The following is a 17118-nucleotide window of genomic DNA, read 5'->3' as shown; positions in this document are numbered from 1 at the left end:
AATGTTTTTCATGATAATTATTAAAATGTTATGGTAATGTCATCAATAGGCAATATTTGTTGTGAAATGTGCAGTATTTATTATAATTTTTCCAAGTCTAAGACCAAGTGTATTCAGGCCTTATGAACAAAGAAACTTTATTTTGTGACTACTAATTATGCTTCACACCTGGCAAGCTCTGAGGTAAAATGAGGCACATGAGAAAATTTGAATCGCACATCTTCCCCTCGTAGGGGAAAAAAATTCTTAGTAGGGGAAAAAAACCCTCCGAACACGGATTCTACCGATGGAATTAATAGCCATCTTATATTATCCCCACCAATGTCAGAAGAGTTGGATGGCTTTGTACAAATTGTTAAAGTCAACTCAAGCTCAGTTTGTTCATCCTTAAAATGGTGGTAATCCTACTGCTACCTCACAGTTGTTGTAAGAACTAAGTGGAGAGATTCAGAGCGTGTGCCACACAGCAAATGCTCAGCAAATATTTGCTCTTGTTGCAGTACTATCATCTGGTCAAAGGCACTTCCATGACTCAAAGCAGCTCTTACATATCCTATTCCGCTTACACTGTAGTTATGATCATATAACCTGTGTTGTAGATAGACTTTCTCAGAGCACTCAGCTTACCTATGGAAGATGCTTCCTTGCCCTAAAAAATTCTGATCATTTGATAATCTTTTTCATCATAAATTGTGATTTTTCCCTCCAACACTGGAATTAGATGGATATTTCTGAAATTAGCAGAGGCTTCTATGTTGAAGGAAGTGCTAGGAATCTGCATACCGTGCCCCCAAACCTAGGTACATGCTCACACAGACACGTATTTGCAAGGTATTTTTAAGGGATGGTCTATGTGTTCGTTTGAAAGAGAGAAATGACTCCCTACTAGAGCAGGGAATGCTTACAGAGAAAGGACGAGAAGAAGCAGTGTAGCTGCCTGCAGCTGCCTGGAGAGGCCCAAAAGTCCGACGCTGTGAGGCCCTCCTGGCCTCCCCACCAGCCTCCTCCACACTTTGGCAGAGCCACATGGGGCGTGGACCCAAGAGCTTGCCCACGCGATAGCATGGTTATCCTGGCACGAGAGCTGATGTTGCACATTGGCGTGCTATTTCAAAAGAACTGGAAAGCAAAAGCAGATGTGAGTTTTGACCTACGTTCTGGGAGTTGGGAAAGGCAAGCTTGCAGGAGAGGGGGAAATACTCGTTTTATTTTAAGCAAGCAAAGTATATGACTACTCAGAGTAGGTGGTTTGCTCAACTGATGCTTTTATAAGTGACCCAGATCTCACATGTCACGTTCTTTCCTCCCGAGTGTATTGATTTGGTTTGGGGTGTCTTGAGAAACGTTTTTGGTTTTGGTCATCTTTATGATTCCCTCCCTCCATTTCTCTACCCACCAAATAGAAATCCACTGGTGAGAATAGAAGTCTCTTTCTATTTGAAGATTAATAAGAGCCTGGTGATGATCCTCTCTAAAGAGGAGCTCTAGGAGCCCCATGACAAGGTACCACTTGTAACATCTGATGATTGTCCTCCTCTTCTGCCAGTAACATCGAGATGTTTTTCAGCCTTCTGGAACCTCTGAGCATTTAGGTTGCTGAGGAACAGAAAGCACCTGCTCCCACTATGAAGGGGTCACTGCGAAGTGTGAGGGGGGAGAGGCAGGGGACCATGGCAGAATCGTGGCACTCTGCCATCAGCCCCAGAAGCTGGCAGCACCCTGAGTAATGAAAACAATATTCCTCCAATTAGTTATCTACCATCTTAGAAGACTTTGTCAAGGAGCCTGTTGTGTGAGGAAGCAGTTGAAGTCCCAGAACAAAGGGATCTAGTCTTTCATTTTGAGGCTCTGCGAAATAACAAATCACAGAAGAGGTTCCTTTAGGGGAAGATGAAGAGAATAGGACAAGAAAAAGAAGTACAAGGGGCATAATTTCGGGTGACTAGTGACATGTATACTAAAGGATTTGAGAAAAGAGTGCATCCTCTTTTCAGTGTCCTTCAGAGAACTTTTTCTTCTCACCTTTTGGGGCCCTCCTAAGTTTCCCATACAAACCAACCCAACCCTTCAATGTGGGTGCTTCTTGGAGCTTGACTGGGCCCCCTTGCTTTGTCATGTTACATACTCTCCCTGGGTGACCCCAAATACTTCTATGGTGTCTGTAACTACCTGAATGCTGAGGATTCCTCCAACTATAGCCCTAAGTCAGACCCTTCTCTTGAGCCTCAGACTATCCACCTAACTGGGCTTTGCTGCCCAAGGTTCCCCAGAGACATCAAACTCCACATGAGCAAGACAACTCACCAGTTTTGTAAAGGCTTGTTCTCAAAGCCTGCCTCTTCTTTCTCTATGTCATGTCTTTGCCAACAGCATGATCACTCACCCAAGCCAGAAACCTGAATGAATATCTCACAAACCCATGTCCTCCCCTCCTTTCTCATTACCATGACTTCAGCTCAGACTCCATGCATTTCTCACCTGGATGGCTCTCTGAAATCCCTATCTCTAGCCTCATCTCCTTCTTGTCGGTCCTTCACAATGTCATCCTGGTACTATTTATACGAGATGAATCATACTGTGTAACAGAGCTTTTGTTCTTGTCTTGGGAACTTTGTCTGGAGCCCCACTCCTGGGAACAATGTGTTACTTTGAAGAGCTATAGAAAGCAATAGAAGCACTAGGCACTTCCTTCCAGGGCTTACTAGCAGTGGCCAAATGAGATGAAGATGTATCACACATCCAGCTTATATCCACAGAAGACTGGAGCTCATTAGTTCATTAGGGAAGAGAGGGGTCCCTGAGGCCTGGGATGAAGGGAAAGAATGCTTTGGCTCTTCTCCTCTCTCCCTCACCAGAAGAAGAGAAGGCACTGTCCCTCAAGTGAAGGGATGTGGGATATAAGAGAATTGTTCATGAAAAATAAAGATGCCTGCAAAGAAGGATACTGGAACCTCAGTCCCCACCTAAATGTTTACCTAAATGACATTAACTTGGAGCGAGTGACCCAGAGCAGAGCACAATAGAGTTCTAAGGAGAACTTGACTTGCATCCCCTGGAGTTTGCCAACACATGTGAGATAGAGGCAGGTGACAGCTCAAATGGGGGAAAAGACAAAATAGTGGCTAGGCCTGAGCTCCCAGCAAGGATATACAAATTTTCATGGGAAAATGCATGCCATGGAAAGAAGCTGGACTGAAGCTATCTTTAAGGTAATCTGACCTACCAGGGGTAAGGAAATGAGGGGTATACTTTTACAGGCAGGGGCTGGAGATGTATCAGAAGAGGTGATCTCTAGAATACATCACCCATGTTGGAAAAGTACACAGTACAGAAATTTTACAGTCTTCTGAAGAAGTCTGAAAATGCACCCACCAAAGAAACTTTCCCCCTTTCCATTAATCCTTCTTTCCTTCAAATCTTGTCCTGGAGGACCCAGAAACAGAAATGATAGAGTAGACCCCAACTCCAGGCTCCAAGCCCAAGATCAGGACCGAACTGAGGGAGCAGAAGAAGCTATGGATTGATTGTGAGATTGGTGTTTTAATTTAGATTCTACTAGACTTTTTAATATCAGTAAATGAGTAGTCCATTGTCAAAGTAAGATCGTTCTTAGAGCCGAACGTGACTAGAAACCTTCAGGATCTTCCAGAGATGTTGTCAAAGGTTGAGAAAGAAAGGATCTGGCAGAACACACTGGAAAGCAGTCCTGGGAGAAAAACAAAGTCATGTCTCATATTCCAAAGTCAAAAATATCATGTCACTCCTCTGTTTAAAATCCCTCGGTGGCTTCCAAACATAACTCTTGGCACATAATAAGCATAAATGTTTTCTTAAAAAATAAGTGAATGAGCACATCCATATTACAAAAAGAAGAAGAAGAAGAAGCAAAAAGCAAGCCTACTCTTGATCACATGTTCTTGAACTACAAAAAAATAAAGACATAGAGAAGGCAGGCACTTTGCTATTGTCACAAGCACATTTTGAGAATATTAAGTAGATCATGAATTGACCATCCCTTGTTCTTCCTGGCTCCACCCAGCATTCCCCAATATATTGTTTATATTTGTATCCGTGTCTGTATCTATAGCTAAATCCAGATCCTTTTCCACACTGTACCTTTCATCATCAATGAAAAGATAGGGAGAGATGTTTTAGTTTATAGCTTTCATTACTTTGAGAGCTTGTAGAACTTAGTCACATTTATTTCTTTATTTTTTTTTTAAAGATTTTATTTATTTATTTGACAAAGAGAGAGAGATCACAAGCAGGGGGAGTGGCAGAGGGACAGGGAGAAGCAGGCTTTCTGCTGAGCAGGGAGCCTGATGCAGGGCTCAATCCCAAGACCCTGGGATCATGACCTGAGCTGAAGGCAGACGCTTAACCGACTGAGCCACCCAGGCGCCCCTTATTGTCACATTTAATCAGTAAATGACAAAGAGAAATGAAGCAATTTGTTAGCTATCGATATTTATATAGTTATCAATAGCTACAGAGGTATGTATAGAGATATTTCTTCTCCCACATGACACCGCCTAAGGACCCCATCTCAACTTTGCTGATGACAATCTCCCAAAGCGTGGCTGCAGCCCATTCCTGGCTCAGGTGATCTGCCTTCCAGCTGGGGGGCTAATGGGATCCTCTGTGGCCACCTTAGTGAACCCAATGGCAATCTTGCAGGCCAGCACCATTAGCTACCTTCAGGATCCCTACCCGAGGCAGAGGGACACTTCCTAGAAAATCCTACCTCCCAAGACTTGATGCAAAATCTTATCTTGGTAATGGGGAAAAAAGTAAGCATTGACTTTTTCTCTCTCTTTGCATTCCCACCTTACCAGCCCTGCAGATATTATCTAGGGCTGACTCTAAAGAAAGTTTTGGAAGTGCAAAAGGGGAAGTATTTTTTTTTAAATTGCCCTGATACACATTTGAGCCATGAACTTGATCAGGCTTTGTGCTTGTATGTGGAGATAAGAAGGTGAAAGGGATATGACCCCAGTTTCTGACAGAGATATATGTAAATGGATAATTATAACACAGAACAAAAAACTTAGAAATAGACTCAAACACTCAAACATTCTCCAGCCCTTCATTTTGTCCTTACTCTGCCTTTATTCTGCGATGTGCTAAACGCTGGTCGAGTAATGAGGAAAATCCAAAGCTGAGACACCTTATCTGGGCTCAAGGAGAATTTATTGGCAAGTGACTTATTAGGAAGGACCAATAGCACATATCCTGGGCTCTTTCACTTTGGAAAGGAGTGGCTTCATGACATGCAGAGTGAATAGCAAGAGGAGATGCTTTTTCTAATGGGAGAGTCTCAAAAAGACATTTAAAAAATCTGTTGCCATGTAACATTTTGAAAAAAATGCATTATACGTGAAATAGAATCTACACCTCCTGAAATGAACAATAGCTATAGTGAATAGCTTTCATAATAGAACTGATCTGGAACATTGGTGAAAGCTAAAACCAAAATATGAGGTGGAAAACACTTTGTAAAGTAGTTTCATAACCTTAAGCAAGAGAGGATGATACCACCTCCATCACAGGTGATTGATCAAAACTAGCTTCTAATTCCTGTGTAAGTTTCACCAAACATGATGTCACTACAACAATGGTTCATATGAAATGGAAATATCTAACCAATGAGATGATCTTTGCTGAGTTTGGGATCAGAATCTCATACAGATATAGATATTTTCCCCTGCCACTAAGTAACTCCTGGGGCTGGGTGGAGTGGTGTGCTGTTGGGCTTGCCAAGTCAAGATTGTAGGAATCAAGTAACTCCCTTTACAGCACTGCTTTTTAAATGCTCTGCTAGCCCCAAATCATGTTTGACCTTGTGGCTTCTTTTAAAATAGCCCACAAGAATGAAATGTATTAATAAGTTAATTTGGTCCTAAATATCATTAGCAAAATCACATAAAGCCTAAATGCTTCAAATTATAAAATGCATGCAAATATTTGGTACTAGATTTAAATGAAAGGAAAGCACCTCTCTCAGCAATGCATGGTGGAAATGAATGCTTGGATTATAAATCCATTGCTAATAACTTTATAAGATTCGTGATGCTGCTTTGGTATAGGGTCTTGTAGATCTTTCCCCACGACCAATTCTTCTAGATATGGTTTGACCAGGTGTGGAGGGACTTGTTAGTGGTACAAATCAGGAATTTTTATCAAACAGGTGAAGACTCCTTCTGAAGCATATACACATTATTTCAAATGATCTAAATGTGAATTTAATAAAAAGTTGAATTAGATGTTGTGAAATTGATGTCTAATTCTATATTTTATATGCTGGGGTGTGTTTACCCCTGGTTTCTGATCATCACTCAGTCATTCTAGTAAAATTTGAACTGAAAGGTAAATCCTCTTCAAATGTTGAAGACTGAGGGGTGCCTGGGTGGCTCAGTTGGTTAAGCGTCTGCCTTTGGCTCGGGTCATGATCCCAGGGTCCTGGGATCGAGTCCCGCATCGGGCTCCCTGCTCAGCGGGGAGCCTGCTTCTCCCTCTGCCTGCCACTCTCCCTGCTTATACTCTTCCTCTCACTCTCTGACAAATAAATAAATAAAATAAATGTTGAAGACTAAAATGAAGGAACCTGTCATCAAAATCTCCCATCACTTCGCTTAATAATTCTCATGATTTGTGGGTGCCAAATGTCCCATTGGCAAGAAGAACTTGTAAACAGGGCAGAGGGATGGACTTGGACCAAGCGTATTTAGGCACAGTTGACCGTCTGCCTTCTGCCTTTGTTCGGAGGGGATTGAGTAGGAAGTGAAATGGCAGCAGATTTCTGGATGAGCCTGGGGCTGGAAAAACATGGGACTGGGTCATAGCAAGTTGCACACTGAGAACAGAACATTTTTTATTAGGCCACTGACATCTCTAAATCTTGGATAAGATCTGAATATTCAACAAGTTTGGAGTCTATAATAAATTGGGGGAAACTAATTTTCTCTTCTTCAGTCCTTCCCTTTCCAGATCCCTCACCAGTTCTGGGTACCAATGATTACCCCCCGAGCCCCAGTCCCTGTCTTCCCTGTTTGCTTTCTCTCTCTCTCTCTCACACACACACACCAGAACATATTCAAGAAACCCAATCTGGGCCATCTTGATTAATTGCTTTTGGTCTACTTTCTGCAACAATCTTAGAAACATTTGATCCATTTTATATGTATAGGCCTGTTAATATGTATCTGCCATCTTTTCCTGCCATTAATCAAGGAAGCCAACCTCCTTGATTGATGCAGTGTCGGCATTGAGAATAGCAAGAACTGTGTTGGGATGTGGTTGATGCATCAGGAAAGCTCTTTACCAGGTTGGGAGGGAGGCTAAGCTGGCTGCTTCTAAGATGTGACTGACCAGGCTGGGGCAATGGGCTACCAAGAGCCCCTGGTGCACCTAGATATCCTGTACCCCAAAACTCCCCATAAAGGCAGGGCCACAGAGACAAAGGAATAGAAATCTACAAACAGGGACCCAAAATGACTGAATCATAAGAATGAATGTCAGCGGGAGCCTGTTGTCTGCTCCCCTAAAGCCAACCAACAAAGGTTGCCCTTTGGGTACCTCAGCAGAAAGGCTGATCTTAAAAAGCACACTCCCTTTTTGCAGGGCCTCCTCTTTTGGCATTTCAGACTCTGGCACCCACAGTCTTGGAACAAAGACATTTTATTTTTTCAAGAGCTGGCTAGGAATTTTAGAGATGGAGAATTCATCATGTACTTTGCACGTACAAGGGTTTGGGAGAAGGGTGGGGTTCAAGTGTGTGGGCATTTCTGCTTTTATCCCCTGATTTCTTGGAAGACACCATGTAGTCCGTGGTTCCAAGGCCTTCTGAAACATACAGGTGTGGCTGTTGCAATGAATGGGCCGTCCCGGAGTTGGCGTCTGAGCAACCCTCTGTTTAGCTCAGTACAAACCGAACGAAGCACATGACACCATCAGTGCCTTCAGGAGGTTACCACACAGGATCATGAGAACTTGAACTCCACTCAGGAGGGAGCTGCAGAAATTGGGTTGGGACTTCAGAGGAGAGGGTTTTCTTAGCTAGTTCATAGAATTGAGGACTCTCATCAGACTGTCATAAAGATCAGGACTTTTGGGGTGCCTGGGTGGCTCAATTGGTTAAGCGACTGCTTATGGCCCAGGTCATGATCCTGGAGTCCCAGGATCGAGTTCCACATTCGGCTCCCTGCTCAGCGGGGAGTCTGCTTCCCCCTCTGACCCTCCCCACTCCCGTGCTTGCTCTCTCTCTCCTCATTCTCTTTCTCTCAAATAAATAAATAAATAACCTTTAAGAAAAAAAAATAAAGATCAGGACTTCAAACTTTCTCACATGGGAGTATTTTTCAAAGCTTTTTGAATTTTATCTTCCATAATTTTTTGACATCCCGGTGAATCATTTGCAATGATACTTGCTTAATATCTTAAATATCAACTCACTACCACTTACTCAGTAATTTAAAAAAATGCTCACTTTTACAACGTGAAACTACTTATTTCAGAAGGAAACTTTAAATCACTACCCTTATTTTATTGTATCTCTTGATCAATTTTCTATTGCACCTTAAAAGGACACCTCTATTAAAATGTACATGTCCCTGTATCATCTACAATCACTTCACATCCACCAGGGCCCCCTGTCCTGCTAACACTGTCACCAGGTGTGGTAGCCAAAGACCACACCCCCGAAGTCCCCTGCAGCAGAGGCCCGTGGTCTCCACATGGAGAAGAGACTTCAAATACAAGTGCCCCCTGCCAGTGGCTTTGACTTAAAGCTACTGAAAGGTGTTTAGGAACAGTATCAGCAACTTCCCTGAGAGAAGGTTTTTGAAAAATGAAATAACCACCAGGAAGGGCTTGGACACCAGCAGGATGGAAAGGTCGCCTAAAACGGGAGGTGGGAAACAACTCAGATAAACAATACCTGTTTAGCGATTTTTGCCTCCAGGCAGCATGCTCAAAGCAAGGAAGCTTTCATTCCGCTGCTGATCAGTTAGTACTCGCAGACTGTTCAATATTAAGAGTGAAGAAGTCAAGGCTGCTGCGGTGGCTTTCCATGTAGCGATGTGATGAGGCTGACCTACATTTCCCCAAATTCCCTTTCTTGCAAATTTCTGGTTAGAGTGGGTCATGAGAAAGAGTCTTACAAGACAAGAAAGCCAAAAAGGAACCAGGGGCTGTTCTGAAGCTCGCATGCATGGTCAGAGACCTGCTGATCGTGGGGAGCCGCTGAACCTGCCTGGGGTCTTCCTTCAGCCTCCCTGACTCCTGTACCAGGTGCATGCGTGTTCAGTTCTGTGATAAAGGACGGACTTCTGCAGAATGTCCTCATCACCAAAGTCAGAGGCAACAACAGTCACGAGTGTCAGTCTGTTCTTGTGGGGCGTCCCAATTTCTCTTGCTTATGATCTCTTGACTCCACCACGTCACATGCCTTTAAGAGATGGCTAACCCAAACCCGCCACTGGGTAAGCCATTTCCTTGACATACCTGTATGCATATATATTAATCACTATATATTTTTGCTAAAGCTGAGACCGTAAATTGCCAAGACACTGCAACCTTCTATTGCTGTTACATGGTGGGGTGGGAGCGCTAGATTCAGGACAGAGAATGAGTTTAGATACTTGCCATTCAACACGTATATGGCTTTGACAGGCCACATAAGTAATTCCTTTTCTTCACAAATGTAGTGGGGCTTGCAGGGCTTTGTGTGTATGTGAATAGAGGAATTTATGCTCTCAAACTGTAGTGTTGTAGCATCCTCTATTAGGATAGCGCACATTTGCTGATGTAACAGACAAATCTCAGACCTCAGGGGCTTAAGAAAGTAAAGGTCCATTGCTTGCTCACAACATTGCCCAATGGAGGTTGATGGAAAGGGAAGCGAGTGAGTAACCTTTGTTCCATGCTGTCACTTAGAGGCCCGGGCTTCTTCCCTCCTGCTGATTTACCTTCTTCTAGCCTTGTCTTCCTCTGAATCCAGCCGTTCAAACAAAGAAAGAGAGTATGGACAAACACATCCGCCCTTAGCTTTCAGGCCTCAAAAATGGCTCACCTGGTTGGAAGAAGTGGTTTAGCTGTGTTCCTGAAGAAGAGGACATCATAGGTGTTGGGGGGCTCTAGAAGTCTCTGCTGCAGAGCCTGACATTGCCAATTACCAAATTCATCCATGGAGGAATTATTTTATGCCTGTTACACTCGGTTTAAAATCGAATGCCGGGGCGCCTGGGTGGCTCAGTTGGTTGAGCGACTGCCTTCGGCTCGGGTCATGGTCCTGGAGTCCCGGGATCGGGTCCCGCATCGGGCTCCCTGCTCGGCGGCGGGTCTGCTTCCCCCTCTGCCCTCTTCCCTCTCGTGCTCTCTGTCTCTCACACTCTCTCCCTCAGATAGGTGAATAAAATCTTAAATAAATAAATAAATAAATAAATAAATAAATAAATAAAAATAAAATCGAATGCCACGTAGAAAGGACATGATCTCTTTGAGCAATGACAATCTCTGTCAGAGACCAAGTTGAACAAACTGCCTTGCACATTTCACACACACTTTTAATATTCCAGTGCACTTGGTCATCAAGGAAGAAGTTTATTTTGGAGCTGCTGAGTGAGCCAGAAAGAGAAGAAGAAGAATCCTCTGGTGGAACGAGGACAGTCAGGGATTGTGTATGTCATTCAGACAGCCAGGTCATTTGCTTCCTTTTTCAGTCAGGATCCACTAGTGTGTTACCATGTTTCAGTGAGTTACCCCTAAAATTGCTCGGTGGCGAAGGTTTGTTATTTCTTGCTCATGCTTCATGGTGAACACAGTTGGCAGAGGTCTCTGCTATTTGCTGTCACTCATAGACCCGGGATCTATGAGAGAGCAATGGGGTCAGAGTCTGGTACAGAGAAGCAGCAGAAGCTGAGACTGAAATAGGTCTGGGGGGGAGCACTGTGGGCCTGGAGTTTTCTTTCTCCTCCACAGCAGCGGGCTTCCGGTCGGCCCATGAGTGGGCAACAGGGGCTCAGCTTCTTCCGGTACCCCTCTCCATTCCCCACATCCAACCACCATGGTGGGCAACCCTCTGGTTCTTTCCCACCTGCATTTGTTCTTCCAGATTTTGTCTTTATTCTCAAGTTCAAGCCTCCCTGTCTGTGGTTGGCCTCCTAGGCCAAACACAGCAAGTTAGAAGTCCTGACCTTTGTTTTCTGTGCCCGCGAGCTGACTAGTGGCCCAGTGGCAGCTTCCTGCAACTTTGCTGCTCCCGGCACATCACTAGAAGCACTTACCGTGAATGCATCTCACTTGTCAACAGAGGACGTCTATCCTGTGCATCTCCTGAACTCTGCTGGCAGGTCAAGGTCCCCTATTACATCTTTATACCCAAACGGTCTTGTAAACTTGACATCACAGGTGTGAAATACGGAATTGGGGCTTTTCTTTAATTTTTCTTGAAGTGACAAAGATTTGTAATTCTCCGTCAAGTCAGTTTGTCTAGAAACCAATGGTAATTCTAGGTTTCCCTAGAGATTATCACTACACCTAAGCGATTTTATATGTTGATAATTACTATTTCAACAAATTCCGACCTATCTGTACAATAGACACCCCAGGGTCCTTTCCAGTACTTCCAAGGAGGTCACAGCATTTAACAAATAGGATTAGTTTTAATTTGAACTTGAATGTTAGAACAAGATGGAATTTTAAGGATAAGCATGTTCAACTCTTTAATATTAAAGGAGAAAACTGGCCCAAAGGATCTCAGTGGCTTTGTCTAAAACCCTAACAGTGGCAGAAGCGAGGCTGAAGCCAAGATCTATTCATGTTTACTTCTATCTGTTTATCATGACAAGAAGCCCCTTTTCTATTAATTTTTTAAATAAAATAAATGCATAGACATTTTAAGAGGAGCTGAGGGGGTCTTGCTGAGAAACCAATGACAACTTGGCACAGTGGTTTTTCTTTAGCATCACTGGTGGGCCCTGTAAAGAAACTAATCCCCAAGTGCCCCTTTAATCTACAGAATAAAAATAGCCAAGGTAGGCCCAGAAATGTATAATTCTTAAAAATCGCTACCATCGATTCTGATGTACCTTCTAGTTAAGAACCACTGAAAGTAGAAAAAAAAAGAAACTGGACTTTGATTTCAAAGGCTCTGGAACAGAATCAGAGATCCTCCATGTACTGTGTGATCTTAGGCCAGTTGCTTAACCTCTCTGAGCTTCAAACTCCTCATCTGTAAAAAAAAAAAAAAAAGGAAATGATAATAATAATTACAGAAAGCACTTCCTGGCACAAAAAGAACATTAAATAAATGTTTTATTTTATATCGCATCCTTGAGAAGTTTGAAAATTCTCATCTTCTTCTCCAAGAAGCATTTGTCCTAGTAGTTGAAGGCAGGGGCTCCATAAGGAAAGAATCCTGAGTTCCAAGTTCAACTCTGCCATTTATTGCTTATATGTCTTTGGGAAAATTACTGAATTTTTTTTTTTATGTCTGAGTGTTTTCTTCCCCGTGGGATAGCAAAAACACAGTATTTGGCATATCGTCAATATGCAATAAAATAATACCTATCATTATTATTATTAATATTATTGCTATTTGATTCTGATACCTAATATGCAGATTTTACCAGTTAAGGCCTCTTCACTTTGCAATTAATTTCACAAAATGAAACTAGCTATTCAGGTGCTATATAAGACATCCTAAGACGCCATCACTATGGGACGCCTGGGTGGCTCAGTCGTTAAGCATCTGCCTTCGGCTCAGGTCATGGTCTCAGGGTCCTGGGATCGAGCCCCGTATCAGGCTCCCTGCTCCACGGGAAGCCTGCTTCTCCCTCCCACTCCCCCTGCTTGTGCTCTCTCTCTCTGACAAGTAAATAAAATCTTAAAAAAAAAAAAAAAGCTGGTATCATTAGAAACTGCTACTATGTACCTGAATTTTTTATTGACATAATTTACATACAATCGAATGCATTGACATTAACTGTACAGATAAATTGTTCTGAAACATGCATACACTCATTTAATCCAATTCTCTGCCAGGATATGGAACACTTCCATCACTCCAGAAAGTTCCCACATGTCCTTTCCCTGTTAATCCCATGTTTCCATGACTGAAGGGACAACAACCATCCTGATTTCCATCATGATGGATTAGTCTGCCTTTTCTGGAATTTCAGGTAAGTGGAATCACAGAGTGTGTGCTCTTCCGCAGATGTTTTCTCTCACTCAGCATAACGTCTTTGAAATGAAACATCCATGTTGTTGCATCTATTGGTAGTTCATTTCTTAATACATTTTTAATTGTTTAGTGGAAAGATTGCTTCATGGCCTGCACTTGTTCCATAAGTCATATACCAAAGAAATAACTTACACTATCAACTTTTAAAAAGAAATAATAGAGATTATAGACCCAGCATTGCTGATGAAGAACTATTAACATAAGAATAGAAGAATAAATTATTATCATATATATATATATTTATATAAGAACAACATGAGGACAGTAAAATCTAGCATTTGGCTATTTTGTCACCTCAATGGGGAAAAGGTAGACTGGTCTTGGCTTGGTAGCTTTATCCTAGTCTGATATTTTCATGCAGACATCTGAAAATTAAAATTTGGTACTACCAGGGTTACGAAATGCCTTAAGCATGTTTTCAAAATTAGGAAGAAGTCCTTTTTTTTTTTTTTTAAAGATTTTATTTATTTATTTGAGAGAGAGAGAGAATGAGAGAAAGCACATGAGAGGGGGGAGGGTCAGAGGGAGAAGCAGACTCCCTGCTGAGCAGGGAGCCCGATGCGGGACTCAGTCCAGGGACTCCAGGATCATGACCTGAGCCGAAGGCAGTCGCTTAACCAACTGAGCCACCCAGGCGCCCCAGGAAGAAGTCCTTTTTTAAAAATTCCTAGAGCAGTGGTGACCAGGGTGCCTGCCCCACACAAATGATTGGAAAACTATCTATCTTTCATAGTTATCTAAAAAATAAGAAAGATCCTGAGCTTTACTATCATTTATGATATGGATTGGCATGGCCCTTTGAGTCTGTAATCAGAAGTCAGGTGAGAGAGGAGGTCCACACCCAGAAACATAGCTGGTCCCATGCTTCTGTTACTTTTAACATCTTACAGCATATGGCATTTACATGCGTCCTTATCGAAAAGATTTATAGATTATATGATCTAGTTTTAATTGAATCAGCCATCACAAAACACTGGCTTAAAAGTAACCCTGCGTCTGGGTGGTGCAGTCGGTTAAGTGTCTGATTCTTGTTTTCTGCTCAAGTGGTGATCTTGGGGTTGTAAGATTGAGCCCCGCGTGGGCTCCACGCTCAATGTGGAGTCTACTTAAGACTCTCTCTCCCTCTGCCTCTCCCCCCACTCTCTCTCAAATAAATAGATAAATCTTAAAAAAACAAATAACCCTGCAAAGAGCCCCGATGAAAGATAACATGATGTGAAGTAAGTGCAAGGACGGGAAGTGGCACAGCTGACCCTTCTTTTTCTCTTAGTAAAGGCTCTTGGCCAGTCCCACCATGAGCATAAGACACTGATAGTCTGGTCACACCTGAGAAGATTTGGGAAGAAAACATTTGGCATTATCCACAAGACTATTTGAAATAGGGACTTACTTCATTATCATTAAAGATGAACTGTGGCCGAAGCTTATGTGGAACCTTGAGATATTATTAATGATAAAATGAAGCCATCATAACTAGCAAGACATTTAAAAATATTGCCTATTTTATCCTTAACCCATCCTTTAAAGTATTCTAGAAATTTTTGTTCTATTTTTGTATGTTTTGATTTACATATTATTTCACGTGTCAAGTAATTTATAAGTGATTCAAGGGACAACGTATTTGGTGAGAATTATATTTTGTGTGCTCATATTATAGACAGAACATTCCCAGTACATGTGCTTGAGACCTTCTCATAAATATTCTCCAAATGTACTTATTCTGTATATCTATTGGAGGTGCTCAAACATTTTACCACAGGGGTGAACAATCTAGTGTAATGAAACATTAAGGTGTACTTTCTACCAAGAAGTACTTTTTATTTCTGAATTGCAAAGTGAAGAACAATGAACTTAAGGAGACATTTCCACCCGGGGATCAAGTTTAGTACATCGTAATGACATGGTGGGGTTTGGTCTCAAGAAGCTGCCTTGCCTTGTCACCACGCTTCTGGAACTTGATGAGATGTAATGTATATTGCCTTTAAGTGAATATCCAATACAATGTAATGAAAAACACCTTTCTGGAATATTCTTCCAGAAATTTGCACATTTCCTTACTATCTCAATGTGTTAGACACTTAATAAAAGTTTCTTTAATGTCCACAACTGTGTAGATTCCCATAAATATTTTTCTATTTTGAATCTTGAATTTATTCTACCCCCGTGAGCTTGTTTATTGCCCTACTAGAAGGTTTAATGAGTGGGAAGAGGGAAAAAAGAGAAAATAGAGAAAGAAAAATAGAGGCTTCTAGATATCAGAAGTGAAACCGGGATTATTTTTAGACAAATAATAGCACTCTCTGCTACCATTATAACCTCTGCTTTGTGTAGTGCATTTTTTTCCATAGAATTGAGACTATTCTATTGGGAACTTAAGATCACATGGTGAATCAGCATTGAAACAGAAGTTACCTCCAGTTAGTGAGCCGGTTAGTTTCTCTTGATAACTGCCTCTGGGACTTATACCTGAGATCAGGGTTTAATTACTCATCTAAGAAATGAGAGGGAAAGCTTTAATGGCAAGAGGAAAAAAATAAAAAGGAGAGAAATAGATAGAGCAGCAGAAAGATTAGAAGCAAATGTCATGGGTTTTTTCCAGTTAACTTTATTTCCTCTGTCACTCACCACCTCTACGAAATACAAGTGGTTTTCATCAGGTGGTGTCCAGATTCCATTTGGTGATTACCTTCTGCCCGTCCAGAGTGCAACTAGGAATTTCAGGTTTCTCCATGTTTTTCAAGTTGCTGTTGTTGCCACTTGGTGAAACTGTGTTTATACAAGGGACAAAGGATTTGCTGAGAAATATATTTTGTGTGTTCACGTTACAGACTAAACATTCCCACTACCTGTGCTTGAGACCTTCTCAGAAATATTCTCCAAATGTACTTATTCTATAAGGTGTATATGAGCATATCCTTCAAAATGCTTTCTGGATGGGGCGCCTGGGTGGCTCAGTCAGTTAAGCATCTGCCTTAGGCTCAGGTCATGATCTTGGAGTCCCAGAATCGAGTCCCGTATCGGGTTCCCTGCTCAGTGAGGAGTCTGGCTTCTCCCTCTGACCCTCCCCCCCTCATGCTCTCTCTCTCACTCCCTCTCTCTCTCAAGTAAATAAATAAAATGTTTTAAAAAAATGCTTTCTGGTATTCAGGTATGTATTGATTTGCTTCTATATAACAGATACTTTCTGATAAAGCTCCTTGACTCACCATTTTTGAAATCAGTCCTTGCTGGATTTAACTGTTCATGTTGATATATTATTTTGTGGATCTAGTCTATTTTTTGTTCATGCATTATATGTTTAGTCTCCCCAGTTAGTTTGCAATCTCTCAAAGACAGAAGCTATCCTGGTTGCTTCCTTTGGGGGTATTGGTGGAAGCAGTTCTTAACTCTTGTGATTATAGGCCAGAGTCTCCACCCCTTTCCAGAAGGCACGCTGAGCCTCCCATACATAGTACATTTAGATGGCAGTGTAGAGCTTATGCTCATGATTCATTCACTTAATATTTTTGATCTCCTACCACATGCCAGAATCTATTTTAAACTCAACAATAAACAGGCAAAAATTCCTGTCCTCGTGTAGCTTGCATTTTAGTGAAGGCAGAACAGATAAGAAACAAAATAAATAAGGAAAATATTGAGTAAGTTAGTTGGTGCTAAGTACCAAGGGTGCAAAGCACCTGAAAGATAGCATCTGAATAAAGACCAAGAAAATGAGAGAGCAAACCGTGGAACACCTGGAAGGAAATGTTCCTTACAATAGTTGCTAAAAATTATCTGTGCCGTGTATCTGTGTATAAATATACATGTTATGGCTATTTTATACACTGAGTCGCACATACACCTCTGGAGTTGAACTGGTAGTTCCACGGTTCTGTAGA

At 41.9% G+C, this 17118-nt stretch overlaps 1 long non-coding RNA gene across 1 annotated transcript in view; it reads right to left on the bottom strand.

The window, feature by feature from the left end:
• Window positions 1-15857: 15857 nt before the first annotated feature.
• The window catches only part of LOC118009483, a 139871-nt gene continuing 138610 nt past the window's right edge, over window positions 15858-17118 (bottom strand). The window contains exon 4 of the long non-coding RNA XR_004678946.1: window positions 15858-16006. This is a non-coding gene — a long non-coding RNA (uncharacterized LOC118009483). The remainder of the gene's footprint in view (window positions 16007-17118) is intronic.

Source organism: Mirounga leonina, unplaced genomic scaffold (genome assembly GCF_011800145.1).
Source record: "Mirounga leonina isolate KUSES-001 unplaced genomic scaffold, KU_Mleo_1.0 Mir_127, whole genome shotgun sequence".
NCBI classification, from domain to species: domain Eukaryota; kingdom Metazoa; phylum Chordata; class Mammalia; order Carnivora; family Phocidae; genus Mirounga; species Mirounga leonina.
The sequence above is the reverse complement of the archived record's forward strand: the minus strand, read 5'-3'. Positions and strand labels throughout refer to the sequence as shown.